The sequence below is a fragment of the Notolepis coatsorum genome (genome assembly GCF_963971535.1).
Source record: "Notolepis coatsorum genome assembly, chromosome: 10".
Taxonomy (NCBI): domain Eukaryota; kingdom Metazoa; phylum Chordata; class Actinopteri; order Aulopiformes; family Paralepididae; genus Notolepis; species Notolepis coatsorum.
Genome location: NC_140174.1, coordinates 110,197,835 through 110,214,912, shown reverse-complemented (window position 1 = coordinate 110,214,912; position 17,078 = coordinate 110,197,835). Strand labels below are relative to the sequence as shown.

Here is a 17,078-nt window from a genome sequence, read left to right as displayed (position 1 = left end):
TCCACATTGCCTGTGGTGCTTCCCCCCACCCCACCCCCTATTGCTAGGTTTTTTGTGAGTTTTTCCTTACCTTCGCTGGGAGTGTTACATTTATTTATTTTACATTTATTTATTTTACATGTATTTTGGATTTCATGGTGGGTTTTTTGTTCTTGATTTATTGTGATGTTTCTTCTCGACTTGTTTAAAGAAGACTTGTCTGGCGCATGGGGACATTAACGACGGGTTATGTATATAACCCAGTTCTATGAGTTATGGTGCGCTCAGCACCTGTCTGCATATATCTCGCTTCAGCGTATATACACTGAATAAAAAATTCCACCATGTACCTTTACATGCCAGCATTCATCTGGCCACACCCCCATCCGCTTACCTACATAAGCAGGGGTGGGGCCACACACTCATCTCCTTCCCAACAAATTTCACCACAATGGAAAATCAAGGGCCGCAGCGGCGTCCAGGTGCTGAGCGCACCATAACTCATAGAACTGGGTTATATACATAACCCTTCGTTCTATGTCGTTATGGCTTGCTCAGCACCTGTCTGCATTACAGGGGCTGAGCGGGAGCCATAGCCCGACAAATGTACCCCGCTGAGGCCCCCCACAACCATCAGACCGGGGAGGACCGAGCCCCCCCGACCCTCCCTAATGGAGGATACCCCCCCTATTGGAGGTTCACGGGAGGGCGACGGATCCGACCGTGCGAAGAGGCACTCAAGCAACTCAACGCACAGGGTGAGCAGACCGTGGCTTGACCCCACGACTACACACACGCACAACCCGCATGCCACCCGGGAACGAACGGAAGGAACAACCTCGTTACTGCCCCCAAAAATCACGGGGTCAAGAGCAAACCCAACCCCGTGGCAAGGCCGTAGCAGCGGAGCGCGAAGGAAGACCCAGACCCACTGAAGGGACTGGATCCCCTGAAAAAGGGGGCCCGGAGAGGTCAATGACGCCAGGCATCAAGACCCAATTTACATTTACTCATTTAGCTGACGCTTTTATCCAAAGCGACTTACAAGTTCTGTACGACAAGACAGCAAGAAGGGTACAACTCTATCAGCTGAGTAACAATGTTCATCAAGTGTTGCGTGTTACAGTGTAGGTTAGTTTATTAGGACAAGTGCATGACAGTAAGGTTAGTCAGGGTTAGATTTTTTTTTTCTTTTTTTTATCATTTCAGATAATGGTTGAAGAAGTGAGTCTTTAGTCGACGGCGAAAGATTGGACGGGATTCGGCTGTCCTAACTGGGATGGGTAGTTCATTCCACCATTGTGGGGCAAGGACTGAGAATAGGCGGCTTCTCTTTGATGACCCTCCGGGAGCTTGGATAGGAGTAGGTCTGAGGCGGCCAGAAGATGCAGAGCGTAGGGGTCTTGAGGGTGTGTAGTTAGAGACCATTGACCGGAGGTAGGCGGGAGCGGTTCCCTTTGCCGCACGGTATCCTAGGTCGAGGGCCTTGAAGCGGATACGTGCAGCAATGGGGAGCCAGTGCAGGTCCCTAAGAAGTGGGGTGACATGGGCCGACTTCGGTAGGTTTGAGATCAGGCGGGCCGCTGCGTTTTGAATGAGTTGAAGAGGCTTGGTGGCAGTGGCCGGGAGGCCAGCTAGCAGTGCGTTGCAGTAGTCGAGGCGGGAGATGACTGTTGATTGGACGAGGAGTTGGGTGGCTTCTTTTGTCAGGAAGGGACGTATCCTTCTGACGTTGCTCAGGAGGAATCTGCAGGTTCTGGTTGTCGCTGCGATGTGAGCAGAGAAGTTCAACTGGTCGTCGAGGACAACACCAAGGTTCTTGGCGGTCGGGGACGCGGTCACAGCTGCATTCTCGACTGTGATGGAGAGGTCGGCCAGGGGGGAGGATTTGGCCGGCAGGTGGAGCAATTCTGTTTTGCTTAGGTTCAGTTTGAGGTGGTTGGTCGTCATCCAGACGGAGATGTCGGACAGACAGGCCGAGATCCGCTCAGAGGTGGCCACTTAGTGACACCGCCCCCCACATCGCCAGCGTATTCGGATAAGGCCCCTCCAAGAGCGGGCCCTTTCCCCCCAATAGCACACCGCCTGGCACACTGACCCTGCAGAACAGGCAGTCAGCATGGCCGTAAGCACTCAAAAAGGTTAACCAACGGAAGCAGGCAGCACACCGGGGAAACCAGGCAACAGGCTGTAACCTGAGCCTGGAGCACTGCGGACGAGACAGGCGCCAAAGGAGTCAGCTGAAAACAGCCCCCCCGGCGGAAGGGGCGTATGCTGGCGTTGTTGCATGACAAAGCCTCCATTAAAAAAAAATCACCCAGAGGGGTCGAGGCAGAGAAGGCTGACATGATTGGCAGACGTCATGAACGTGCAGGGGCACACTCAACCGGGTAACCCGGGAGTTGACTCTGCTCCAACATACCAGGGAATCAACTACCCTCTCTGTACAGACGGTGGTTGTTCCTATAACCCCTCAAGAAAAAACTCCAAAACACACCTGCGGGCATACACTGGCTATACCGCAGTACAAGTGTTTCAGTTTTCAAAAAAGGGTTATCCCAGGCCTACGGTATCAACGAAACTTTACTTCGGACTGGGCCCGGCGGCACGGGAAGCACAGGGTTACCAGAGGAGGTCCAAGACCACCCCAACAGCCCCCTCTTCGCCACGCGTGAGAGAGGAGCGAAAAGAATGGAGAACCAGCCCTAAGCACACCGCACTTGGTATTCTCAGGCGGTCTCCCAACCAAGTACTAACCAGGACCGAACCTGCGTAGCGTCCGAGATCGGACAAGATCGGGCGTGTACAGGTTGGCATGGCCGTAAGCCATTACGATAGTGCAGAGTACAATATGTACCCAACAAAGGATCTCCATAGCGCCTAACCCTGTGACACCCGGACCGACCCGGCATTTTTCCCCCCGAAAAAAGCACAGGTCCCTCAGGGTACCAGAACAGCAGATCTGCATCCCCGGTGGACAACGGGTTAACTGACCTGGACCAGCGCGACCAGACCAGTCCTGTGTCCTAACCACGCCGACATGCCCACTCCAAAAGAGGGGGTAGGTATGCGTGTCGATCTAAAACATGAAAAGAGGGCGCCACCCAGACGGTCCCATTTGGACCGTGCTCAGTGGCCCACCCCAAGGGCGTGAGACCCCTCTACCTATGTTCAGATCTATTCCGTTAACATCCCCCAGATATGAACGAGAATTCATCGAGACAACCTAGTAAACTGGCGCTCGGAAGAGACAAAGCTCCATCCCAGTTGCCCTATAAAAACGCTGTTTTAACAAGCAACCAAGGCGCACTTAGCCCCTGTGTGATTCTTTAACAGAAACACACCGAGCCAGCACTATGTATGCGTCGAGACCCAAATGCGTCACTACCCTCCCACCTCTTGCAGAGACAAGTCGCATTTCTTTCCTCTCTCCCAAGGCCTTCAAGGCCGTTCCTACCGCCGCCTCTACTGCTCCATGGAGCCCGACGCTGCTATGCCCTGCTTCGTGCCGGTGGCCGGACTATACTCAAATCAACTCTGAATGGATCTAATCAGTGGATTGCATATTTTATTATATTATATTTATATTATAAGAAGCAGAATAAGGCTAACCCTCTCTGCCTATTGGGACATCATAATCGGGTTACCATTGAATTGAATTGAAATACTTTATTTTGACACAAATCGTATGACAAAAAAACATTTTAAAAGACAAGACAATAACAGTGTCAATAACGCAGGTCAAAAATGGATAAAACACAATAAAGCCAAGGCTTGTTTCCATTGTGGTCCATACATGGAACATAAAAAGGCACAGAAACACAAATGGACATGTACACTGACAGGACACATTCTATTTTTTTTTTTATAAAAACACCTAACCTGACAACTCATACAGTTAACTAATGTTAAAAGAAAATCCGCAAACCCTTAAAAGCAACTCATGATAAAAGAAATAAAAGCCAAGTTATTATAAAAGAGATAAAAAAAACATTTTAAGACCAATTTGAGTTGCTGCTGAGCCATGTTTTTAGGGCGGATTTAAATCCGAGAGGGGAGTTCAGGAGTTTTATAAATGTTGGCAGTGCATTCCACATTACCGTAGCAGAGTAAAAAAATGCATCTTTCCCCATGCATGTCCTGACTCTCGGCGGGACCAGGTCCGTGGGGCTTCCTCTTGTGGCGTGTTTGTGGACATCTCCTACTAGGGCTGGGCAATATGGAAAAAAATCATATCGCGATAACGATATGATAATTTTATTTTTCGATATCGATAATTATCGAATTGTTATAAGTATAAAAAAAATTAATTTTTTTTTTCTTTTTAACAACAGATGTATGTTTATTTTGCAGCAATTCTTTGTCATTGCCGCCATCTTTAGTGTTACATCCCCTCACACTCCAGTTCTCAGGCTGCAGCTGGTTTAAAAGCTAAAGTAAACCGGCTTCTCTGCTGGCTGTGGCTCCAGGGGAGTTGAACAGTTCTGGCTCTGCTAGTTTATTTTCGATCTTTTGGCGCTTTTTTGGTGGACAAACCACCGCACATGTGCACCGTGACTCGTGACTGGAGTCTAGTTCTGCTAGCACACATAGCCTACTGTGTACAGACGGTTTCAAAATGTATTTTAAATTAGAAAGCAAACAAAATAAATGGACAAGAGAAAAAGAAATCTGAATTTGGTCAGTATTGTCATTTGGACAAGCAAAGCCATTACTTTAAGTTGCAGGCAAGAAAGACAAGTCTGTCCACTGTCTCTGGTTTTAAAACTGCCCTGTTGCAGGTCAAAAAAAAAAAAAAAAAAAAAAAAAAAATCGATATTTTTTTTATTTCGATATTCGATATCGATTATTAAAATATATCGCGATATTTATCGTTATCGTTATATCGCCCAGCCCTATCTCCTACTTTATTAAAATAATTTACTAGGTACTTGAAGACGTGGTCATTTTTGGATTATCGAAGCTTTTGGACTGCAATAAGAAGATTTTGGATCTGTTTACCGCGCACAGGATCTACCAAAATGAACTGATAAGACACTTGGACACTTGGACTAATAATGCATTCAGTCATTTGGACGGAGTTGTTAAAACTCACTCCACTCAAATCAATAGAGTTATATTCCACTCTATTCAAATCAAATTTAAAGGGATGTGGCTGGGATAAATTGTGCCAGTCAGTCAGCCAAAACAAATTCCTGGACCAAGGTCGAACCGAGAGCATTGAGAACATTGTTCCTCCAAGTCGCCTGGGAGAACGACACGGAGCCGTCGTGCTTCATGTACCTTCCTCTTTTTATTCAAAAAAGAAAGAAACACAGACTGACATGAATCCCACGTGATGCAGCTGAGGGTAAAAACTGTTTACATTTTTACATCCCACCATCCTCGCCATAGGGAGGAGACGGAAATCCCCAGAGAGACTTCCCACGCGAGCTGTATAGATTGAAAAGAATATATTGCAACATTGAGCTATGTAAAATTTGGGTTAGGGCTCTCCGAGGAGGAGGCACTGAACCAATACACACTCAATAATCGAATTGAATCGAATACACACACAATAGAGCAGGACTCCTTTTTGAAGTTCTACTCACCTTGACAATCTGAGGAGGAGGCTCTGAACTCTGAGGAGGCTCCCTCACAGGGAAGGAGAGTCCTAACTCACAGAAGGCCCGAGGAGGAGCTTCGTGAGGAGGAGCTCTGACAACTCCCTGAAACAGATCCATCACATGGACCTGAACAACTCACGGAAGTCTTACCAACAGAGACGCGCACAGTGACGTACTCTATGGCGGGGGAATTTCTGCGGTGCACACGCCCAATCTTCCAGGGCGTGGGACCAGGAAACTCCCTCCCCCCCCCCTCTTACCCTGTAACGTGCCGAACAGCAACATGACAGGAACCCCTGCCCATCAAAAAAGGGGAGGAAAGGATTACCAGTTCACCCCTTTACGACCCCACACCCATGATACGATGTAATGACAAAAAAGAGCATGACACACTTGACACAGTCATAGTCAGCTACATGAAGTGTCTAACAGCTTCACACAGCTCATGTGCTAACCTGCTATCTGATTTTTACTAAGGAAAAAACACAGAATAGAGAGGGCCCCTTTAAGAGCCCCGGTACCAGACTTACACATGTGCTTCTGTGGCCAACCTAACCCAGTTGTAGATCACAAGACACACACAACCCTTTATCACAACAAAAAAATGGCAAATACACTCTTGCTACAGAGGAACGCCGTTTTTCATAACGAGAGAATACAGAATCCTCGATTATGTATCGGCCACAGGCCTTGCTAAGCACACAAGATAAGCGACCAAACAATCTTTTCTTTAGGAAAATATAGTTTCTCAAGCGGTTAGCACAACCCCAGCAATTAAGCTAAGGGTTACATCGTATCCCCACAAACACAGTGACACAATATATTGTAAACAACATGTCTGAAAGGAGGGTGGGGAAGCCCCAGGGAAACCGGGGGGGGGATCACCCCTCCTACCTTACCCTTGATATGGCCAAATTGAACAGGTAACCCTGTTAATATGTGAACACACTGTTCATTGTCATTACAGGCTGAGAAAAGAATTCATTCTTCACTCATATGTCACTAAGCATAGCTTTATAGGTTAATTAACCCCCTTAGTTGTGAGTTCACAGTACATGAACACACATATGTTCTCAACATAACTAACCAGATAATTTTTACACATGTAAAACAACAACCCGATTTATATGGAGAGAGAAGCTATACCAGTGACAAGACAATTCACACACAACACGCGTCGTATCCTCAATGTATTGCAGCAACACCCGTTTTGGAAAACATCGTTATTACAAAACATTTAGAAGGGAAGGAAGAAAAAGTGTTTAAGGTCCGGTCGGGACCTCCCTACCCTGAGCGCAGGCCAAGCGAACTGCAATCTGGCTAACGGGGCACCGACGTTGAACACAGCATCCCTGTGTTGACGACGAGGGCAGCGTCGCTGCGCCACCCAGCCGCTACGGTTCTCCATGTTGACGCAGTCCTCGCTGGCCGGGCTCCCGGTAGGTTCGACTAACATCCTCTGTCAAAGATGACGTCGTAGTCAGAGTGTTTAAGGCATGTTATAGTCACAGAAAACGTTCAACAGTGTAGCATTAAGCTAACAGCCGTCCGGCTGATAGCAACAAGCTAACGTATACCAGCCTGGTAAACACAGCGAGCTAACGCCACAGCTAACAGCTGCGCAGCTAACAGCTGACTGGCTAACACAGTAGTCTACAAACTAGCACGCAAGCTAAGCAGCTATCACTTGAACTGTATACAATGACATAACAAGCCACACTTCAGACAGGCCGCTGTCCCAATCCCTCCCCTAACAGGGAAAAGAAAAAGAAATGTCAGAACACAGTTGTCAACGGTGATCCAGACATACAGCGTGGCCCTTTGAGCATGGAACTTCCGATAAAGAAGATCCTATGCCCACATTTCCTCGTTAGGGTATACTTTCATTTGTATATGAAAGATGGGGCCTGCACGGAACAGAGAAGCATCCGCTCTAGAATCCTGGGATCACCAGGACCTAGCTCTGCCCACTAGATTAGCCATCATGGGCGTCAGACCAAGATCCTCCGACCGCCGTTTAAGCCGAGCAGAGGACCCTAGCCTGGAGTCGGCGTTTCGTAAATTGTTAGCTAACCCCCACAGCATCAACAACAACCAGAGCTTGCAAGCAAAACAGTACGTACCCAACCTGGAAACAACCGCTTCTCACAACAGTCGTGCGTCCTACAGTCCAGCTGTGTTGCTGGAGGGTAAACCCATCCAGCCGCATCAAGGAGGATTGTAGTTGGGAAGCATGTCAGCGGCGTGAGCTCCTAATACGAAAAAACCGCTGAAGGTCGGAATGATCCAGACACTCCAGTAACGAAGACAATATCGCCGTATTTTCTCGAAAATAGTGAGAGAGAAAATAAAGATATGATGTCAACGTATCTCCTTGTTCTTCTGTTTTCCTTTCCTCAGACTAAATATTTTTCTTCACGTCAAGTGGGCATGTGAGCAGCACTTAGCTTGTGATGAAATTTAAGAAGGAGATGAGTGTGTGGCCCCAACCCTGCTTATGTAGGTAAGCAGATGGGGGTGTGGCCAGATGAATGCTGGCATGTAAAGGTACATGGTGGAATTTTTTTATTCAGTGTATACGCTGAAGCGAGATATATGCAGACAGGTGCTGAGCAAGCCATAACGACATAGAACTTGTGATTGCGGGCTTTACAAATAAATTTGATTTGATTAATGATCTATGCTTGAACTCATTCTACTTGCATGAGTACCACGAGCGTACCACCCGAGCGTACCACGGGTATTGCACTACCCCCCCTGCAGGTTCTATACAACAAGAGGTGCAAATCCAGAGCCTGCAGGATAATGAAAGACCCTCACCACCCCAATAACAGCCTGTTTCAGCTGCTGAGGTCAGGCAGACGCCTGCGAACCCCAGCTACTAGGACAGAGCGGCTTAGGCTCAGCTTCTTCCCCCAGGCCATCAGAGCCATGAACAATGAACATTGAGTGCTCAGAACATTGAACTGTCCACACACAGCACACATGAACACACACACGACACGCACACTGTGCACACTCACACACGAGCAGCCACTTAACACTTTAACATGAGCGGGCACACACTCATGTCGCACACACGCACACTTATGGCCAAAGGAAAGGACACTTTAAATTAGAATAACAGAAACAGTGTATTGCACTACCAAAGCTAACTAGCATGTCCCACATGCTCTGTAAATAACTATGTACAGATACCGAGATGTCACTCCATGTTACCTGCTACCTGTTACTGCACAATGTTGTTTCCTTCTTTTGATTCTATTATATGTACCACTGTATTGCACATCGTTGCGGGCAAGACCACCCGCATTTCATTGTATACCTGTATGCCGTGACAATTAAAACTCTTGACTTGACTTGAACTTGCCAGATTATTAAAGATTAATTATAGATTTTTATACTATAGTATACTTTACTGTATTTGTATAGTTGTATAGTTGTGTATAATCATGTAACACCTTTTTGTAGCTCTCATCTCTTGTATGGGTCTGCTAGCTGCTGTCATGGGACAACTGGTTTCTCTTTGGGGATCAATGAGGTATCCAACCTGCCAGCTTCTAACAAGAGTTGAGGATCTTCAGTCTAGCAGCTTCTAACAAGAGTTGAGGATCTTCAGTCTAGCAGCTTCTAACCAGAGTTGAGGCACTTCAGTCAAGCAGCTTCTAACCAGAGCTGAGGCACTTCAGTCTAGCAGCTTCTAACCAGAGTTGAGGCACTTCAGTCTAGCAGCTTCTAACCAAAGTTGAGGAACTTCAGTCTAGCAGCTTCTAACCAGAGCTGAGGAACTTCAGTCAAGCAGCTTCTAACCAGAGCTGAGGAACTTCAGTCTAGCAGCTTCTAACCAGAGTTGAGGAACTTCAGTCTAGCAGCTTCTAACCAGAGCTGAGGAACTTCAGTCTAGCAATGTCTAGCAATGTATTAAAGAAATCTCAAGATTGTTCCACCAAGGTTATGTTTATACATATGTTAGGGTTATGTTTATACTAAGGCTGTCAACTTTATCGCGTTATTAACGCAAAATTATTTTAACGGCACAATATTTTTTGACGCAAGATTAACGGGCAGTTTTTGTTTTTTTAAACATTTATTTACCTATGGTAGGTACGATACTCTCATTGATACTATGTTTGTTTCTGACTCAAAATGTGTGTGTGTTAGAGAGAGAGAGAGAGAGAGAGAGAGAGAGAGAGAGAGAGAGAGAACGAGAGAACGAGAGAGAGAGAGAGAGGTGTGCCCTTCCTGATGACTTGTCGTCAGGGAACTAAATTAACTTTTTCTACCAGCCAGGCAGATTTTTTACCAGCCAAAAATTTGAAATAGCTTTTTAGTATATCGCCATGTGTTATTATTATTACTATATACAGGGCTCTACGCTAACCTTTTCCCCAGGGAGCACATGTGCTCCTAAATAAAATAAAAATTAGGAGCACACAAAGAAATTTAGGAGCACAGCACAGTGAACATTTTTCAAGTAACAGAGTTTATTAACAAACTATTTATTACATGCATATTATACTGTGCGTGTGCATACTAAGGGTCAACATCTGTGCAATAGCACATATCACCAAAATCACACATTGGCCCATGCTTACTAGACACAAAGGATATCGGTTGTCAAGCTGCTTTTGTATGTTGTACTGTTGTCACAATACCAACATTTTGACTTTGATACAGATCGGAAAGGTAATGGAATATATTATTAGATGACAGAACATGGAAAATTCTTTATACAATTATTTAATTCATTATAATTTAAACGCTATTGAATAATAGTTAATCAATACAATTATTATTTTACAGCTACTGAGCTATATACTATAGCTACTGTCCATCAATATCTTCCTTTTTAATGAAATGGGTTCAGGAGAGAGATGGAGAGAGGGAGAGGGAGAGAGAGAGAGACACACACACAGAGAGAGATAGACGGAGAGAGACAGATTCTCAGCCCTCCCTTCCCTCACTATGCCTCTGAGCGTCCCCAGTGATTAGCGTTAGCAGTAGTTAGTGTTAGCACTGGCAGGTTAGCTTAGTTGGAGTACTCAGTTAGCAGATAATATTACGGTAGTTATTGTTTTTTAGCGTGACGTGGGTATAACTGGCGAGGATGCAAAGCATGTTAGACAATTGGAACTGCTGCTTGCGGAGTTTTCGTTGCACATAGAAGCAGCGTGGCTCGAGATGAGAATAAATTTGGAAAAACTTCGAGTGCGTGCCTGGACATTGTTTCCCTATTTTTATGTATGATATTAGAGGTTACAGCACCCAGTGTCAAGTCTAGTGAGGTGAGCGCGTTCTACTACTTTTTTCATCCGTCTCTATTATGAAATGACAATTGCGCAGTTGTTGACACGCCCACTACGCAAGACTATTACTCGCACACTGTGCTCCTAAATGATTTTTCCGGTTCGCACAAATCTATTTTTAGAGGCAAATGCGAGTGAAATGCTCACACTGTATAGCCCTGATATAATACTCTAATATGTCTCCCAATTATTTTACATGACAGAGTGGCTGAGTAGCGTAGTAGTGTAATTTACCAGCCAAAGAGGAAATCTACATGCCATTGGCATTTGGCGGGTGCTTATTTTGTTCCCTGCTTGTCGTACAGAACTTGTAAGTCGCTTTGGATAAAAGCGTCAGCTAAAATGACTAAATGTAAATGTAGCAGCTTCTAACCAAAGCAGAGGAACTTCAGTCTAGCAGCTTCTAACCAGAGTTGAGGAACTTCAGTCAAGCAGCTTCTAACCAAAGCTGAGGAACTTCAGTCTAGCAGCTTCTAACCAAAGCTGAGGAACTTCAGTCTAGCAGCTTCTAACCAGAGCTGAGGCACTTCAGTCTAGCAGCTTCTAACCAGAGCTGAGGCACTTCAGTCTAGCAGCTTCTAACCAGAGCTGAGGAACTTCAGTCTAGCAGCTTCTAACCAAAGCTGAGGAACTTCAGTCTAGCAGCTTCTAACCAGAGCTGAGGAACTTCAGTCTAGCAGCTTCTAACCAGAGCTGAGGAACTTCAGTCTAGCAGCTTCTAACCAAAGCTGAGGAACTTCAGTCTAGCAGCTTCTAACCAGAGCTGAGGCACTTCAGTCTAGCAGCTTCTAACCAGAGCTGAGGCACTTCAGTCTAGCAGCTTCTAACCAGAGCTGAGGAACTTCAGTCTAGCAGCTTCTAACCAAAGCTGAGGAACTTCAGTCTAGCAGCTTCTAACCAGAGCTGAGGAACTTCAGTCAAGCAGCTTCTAACCAAAGCTGAGGAACTTCAGTCTAGCAGCTTCTAACCAGAGCTGAGGCACTTCAGTCTAGCAGCTTCTAACCAGAGCTGAGGCACTTCAGTCTAGCAGCTTCTAACCAGAGCTGAGGAACTTCAGTCTAGCAGCTTCTAACCAGAGCTGAGGCACTTCAGTCTAGCAGCTTCTAACCAAAGCTGAGGAACTTCAGTCTAGAAGCTTCTAACCAGAGCTGAGGCACTTCAGTCTAGCAGCTTCTAACCAGAGCTGAGGAACTTCAGTCTAGCAGCTTCTAACCAGAGCTGAGGCACTTCAGTCTAGCAGCTTCTAACCAGAGCTGAGGAACTTCAGTCTAGCAGCTTCTAACCAGAGCTGAGGCACTTCAGTCTAGCAGCTTCTAACCAAAGCTGAGGAACTTCTGACATTATGAAAAATGTGCTCACCGCCTTCTCCAAAGTCAAGACAAGAATATAGATACTAATCTCCTCTCTGTGCGTTCATGGGAAATGGCTGCCTTTATATATAGCGCTTTTATCCAAAGCGATTTACAATTTGTTACTCACATTTTACCCATTCACTCACACTCACACACAGACGGCGGAGGCAACCATGCAAGATGCCAACCTGCTCATCGGGAGCAATTAGGGGTTAAGTATATCTTGCTCAAGGACACATCGACACTCTGCCCAGGAGGAGCGGGAATCGAACCGGGAACCTGTGGATTGCCAGACGACTGCTCTACCTCTCGAAGCCACTGTCGCCCCCAAGTTCAGTAGAAAGCTCAGTAGAAAGCTAATCCGGCTGCAAGCTAGCCTAGCTTTGCACAAATGAATGGAAGTGGATACGGACCAGCTAGCCTAGCTGTTGGCCCAAAACACCTCTCCCAGATTCTCGAGTTAGGCTAGTGGTCCGTATCTGCAAAACAGTGTTGCAGAGAGCGGAAGGGGAGGAGAATTCTGACTTTAATAGTCGAACCAATGGCCAAATTCTGAATTAGCCTTTAAATAAGAGGGCTTACAGGGTTAATACATGGGCTTACAGGGTATATATATAATGACAAGAGGAATTCAGCTCTGCTCTTTCCTATTCAGACCAGACCTGGCTGGACTCTTGACAGAACAGCAGGTCTTGTGACAACTCCATCAGCGCTCACAGCAGCACTGGAGTAAACAGTGCCTCACGTGATCCCACCTCGAAAACTGATCTAAGCAGAAAGATTATTTCAAATTCTAGAAAACAGCTAGGCTCTTCAAGGTGCCAATATTATCGCCTGCCTGTCCCAGAGAGAGCAAAAGAACGGTTTGAGAAAAGCCGATATGACACACACCAATAAAAGAGTCAAATATATCAACTGTACAATAAAGTCTTCATTAAGAAGAACATGTTCAGCACTCGTTCACATGCAGAGCTCATTCATTACGAAGAGCTTATGGGCTAAGCCTACAACAAGAGCACGTTACCCAGCTGTCAAGGAGCCTCGTGCAGGAGCTATATGCTGTAGGACTGTGAAGAAATATGCATGCAAAAATATGCCCCCCCCCCTAGCTTTCATGTTACTGGCTTATGCAATGCATATTTGAATGACGTGCAGGACATTTTATTATTATTTTTAATAAATAATGACAGTATTCGTCATGCCGTCTGTCCGGTGGGGTAGTAAGGTTAGCAGGGGGTAAATTTGGAGCAGCACTTCAGTTACATAACGTGTTTATCTAACACCAAGCGATCACAAGGAGGTGGAACTGACAGAACTATAAGGTTAGAAACGAGGCTAGTAACTAACTTATCTGTTCTCACTTTCAACTGGGAATTGGGTGTAAAGTAAACTGCACGCTTTTTATTTGATATGCAAATGTACACACACACAAATGGGGGACCCTGATGTAAACAAGACGAACGTCTTTCTCTGGTCTGCATCCCCTTAACAATTGTGTGTATTGAGCCGTACTGTACTGTACCCATTCTGCAATCTGTTAAATAAAGTTTTCAATCAATCAATCAAACAAACAACAAAACATGGTTGCTAACCCATTTCTAAACGTTAGTGTTTTTGAACACTGACTATTTCGTGTTACAATGTTATTATTACCTAAAGAAAAATCCAATCCAAAGACATTATGCTGTCAAACGTGACAACAACCACGTGTTGGGCCTTTTTATTAGATATTTTATTTAAAGTCGTGTCGGCCCACCTCCTCCTCCTCCTCGCCAGCTGTCACAGCTTCTCAACGAGAGGTGAACTACTCATGTCCATAGAAACACAACGCGACGACGACATGCAATCACCGTGTCTATAGGTTGCCTTGAATGCTGCTGGAAAAGAAACGACAAATAAAAAGCATTATTGTCGTCAAAGTGTTCGCGGTGTGGCCGATTGTTCAGCCGGTCAGTGGAGCAGAGAGAAGCAGAGAGAAGCATGGGACTCGAGTGATCTGCAGCCCGGCGGCGGCTCTGACGTCCGAGCGCCGCCCTCTCTCTCCAGTTCCACGCATGCTACGTTCCGTGTCTGGTCGGGAGTGTGGGAAGTTGCAGGGGGGGGGGCGTCATCTTACATTTTAAACATCAGTTTGCACGTAGTCCAATTTTTGGAATGCAGCGAATCCTATGCTGAGGAAATCTCCATCTCTGCTTATTTTTAAAGCAAACTACAAAAAATATGCTCATATCCAAAAGTAGTAGATAGATAGGTATGCATTTGGTTATGTGGGTGGGTAGGTTTGTAGGCAGGTGGGTGGGTGGTTATTAGGGATGCTCGATATTGGCTTTTTTACAGATACCGATATTGTCCAACTCTTAATTTCCGATACCGATATCAACCGATACCGATATATGCAGGGCCCCCCCCCCCAAAAAAACGGAATAATTTCAGGTAATTAACATTACATATCTCTTGTTGTGGAATTAACACAACATTAAGCATACTTTTGACAATAAATAAAATCTGAATTTGTTCTTACTTGCTTGCCTGGGTAAATAAAGGTTATAGAAATAAAAGACCGATACCGATATTTTCCGATATCACATTTGAATGCCAATATCGGCCGATAATATTGGTAGGTCGATAATATCGGACATCCCTAGTGGTTATGTATTATTATTATGTACGCAGTAGGGCTGCAACGATTAGTCGACATAATCGATGATGTTGATCATAACTTTTTTTTTTTTTTTATATATATATATATATATATATTTTTTTTTTTTGCACTACCTATCTTTGTGAAAGTGGCTTCTCAGCTCTGGTCCAGCTGAAGACAAAGCAGAGGAACAGATTGGACATTGAGCATGACCTCAGAGTTGCTTTGTCTACCATCACCCCAGACTTTGAGACTCTTGTCAGGACCAAACAACATCCCCAGGTATCCCATTAGTTCCCTGGGATGTTAAGAAGTCTGCTAAGAAGGATATATTATTTATTATTATTATTATTTTATTTCATTGTGTTTTTAGCCCTAGTTGCACTTTTGTTGCAACCCCAGTTATCCCATTAGTTCCCCCAAACTTACTGTCGGTCTGTTATGTTAAGCTAAGAAGTCTGCTAAGAGCCCGGAAAAGGAGACAGGAAGCACAGATGGAGGGTGTGACAGAAATAATCGTTAGATTAGTCGACTAATCGAAAAAATAAGACAGATTAGTCGACTACCAAAATAATCGTTAGTTGCAGCCCTAGTACGCAGTATACAGTATATGCATGCAGGGCACGAAATTAGAGCCTGTCCTTCAGTTATTGGTGTAAAGTTGTGGAATTCTCCCCATAGCGAGCTTAAAGGAAGTTAGTTTAGGTTCGTGTTAACGTTAGATAATGTACAAAATAAACGTTTTCCGCTGCTATAAACGTTGCACTTTTATTTTGACAACCCCAGAAAGGAAGTCATTATATATGCTTTACCATCCTGATCTGTGTTAGCTCCGGTTAGCTCAGAGCATCCGGTATAACAATACCAGCCATTGGATTACTGTTTTCTAAATTGGGGAGGCTTTTAATCGTCAAGGTAAGAGGATTTCAAGTCATGGTATCCATAAACTTCAATCGGTTCGGATCCTTTGAATGAATGAGAATGTCAACAATCACGACGACACGTTGAAATCACTGGCTGTGCTCAGAGAGGAGTGGTTAGGCAAAAAATAGTTCTGAGTATATTTGCTTATAAAACGTAATTGTCTAATTCAATTATTTTTTATTTCTCCACATGGTGAATACACAGGTCACAACATGTTTACATGAACGTTTTGGAGTTGTATTTGGAGTGTATTCTGCAATCTGTTAATAAACTTTTCAATCAATCAATCAAACTATACACTGTTATGCTAACGGAGCGACTGTTCCCTAAGCCTAATGCATGCACAGAGACAAAAAAGGTATGTATCTTCTTGTCTAACTCCAGGGAAGATGTTAAATAAGCTAATTTTCCAAAATGTTGGAGTTTTCCTTTAAGGGATGTAATAGTGTTTGTCAATTCAAAAAGAATTATAAAAAAAAATATTTAGTGTGGGCGGCTAGGTGGTGTAGTGGGCAAGGCACTCGCCACCAGTGTGGAGACGCTAGGATTCGCGTGTTCGAATCCAGCTCTCCACATTGTTTTCAGTTTAGCTGGTCGTCCGCAGTAATACACATTGGCCGTATTACGGGGAGGGAAAACTGAAGGGTGGGGATCGGGCGTTGTGAACAAGCGACTCCTACAAGTCGGTTGGTGCGCCTGCGCAGTAGAATCAGGAAGTGTCGGGGGCAGCGTGAGCCTCCCACGCGTTACTCCTCGACACTGAGAGATCGAGCTGCGCAGGTGAAAAGATGCGACTGCTGTTACCTCAAGTACCGGAGGGGACTTGTGCTATGTATGACTTAGTCCACATTGCAGCCGGCTTGTGGGAGGCAAGAAACAGCGTTCGTGACAGGGGAGGGTTGAATTGGATGATACGAAAATTGGGATGGGAGAAAATATAGAAAAATGGGAGAAAAAGTGGATCAAAAATAAATAAATAAATATTTAGTCAGTATGAAAGTCAAATGTGATCTGAATAGTGAGATCTTTTTTATTTTTATTATTATTATTATTATTTAATTTGTTCTTGTTTTATCTGTGGATTGTTTGTTTCTTTGTATATGGTATAAATTATTATTTTGTGTAAATTAGGTTGTACACCGACCATCAAGTAATACTTGTTTAGTTTAGGAATAAGGGGCAGGTAACTATAAGAATTATTCTTCTTCCTGCTCCTTTTGCCCATAGTATGGTATTTATGATTTTGTATGAAAACTCTACGATTGTATTG

The 17,078-nt window shown here is 44.7% G+C and overlaps 1 protein-coding gene across 4 annotated transcripts in view; it reads right to left on the bottom strand.

Annotated features, from left to right (window-relative positions):
* Window positions 1–17,078, bottom strand: part of cnot6l (CCR4-NOT transcription complex, subunit 6-like) — a gene marked incomplete at its 3' end in the record, with an annotated part of 77,737 nt that overhangs the window by 56,210 nt on the left and 4,449 nt on the right. The window contains exon 1 of one of the 4 annotated variants that reach the window (XM_084322351.1): window positions 14,094–14,187. The exons of 1 other annotated variant lie outside the window; for it this stretch is intronic. Of the gene's footprint in view, window positions 1–13,896; window positions 14,188–17,078 lie in introns of those variants that run through there. 2 more of the 4 variants (XM_084322350.1, XM_084322352.1) reach the window with 2 other exon arrangements.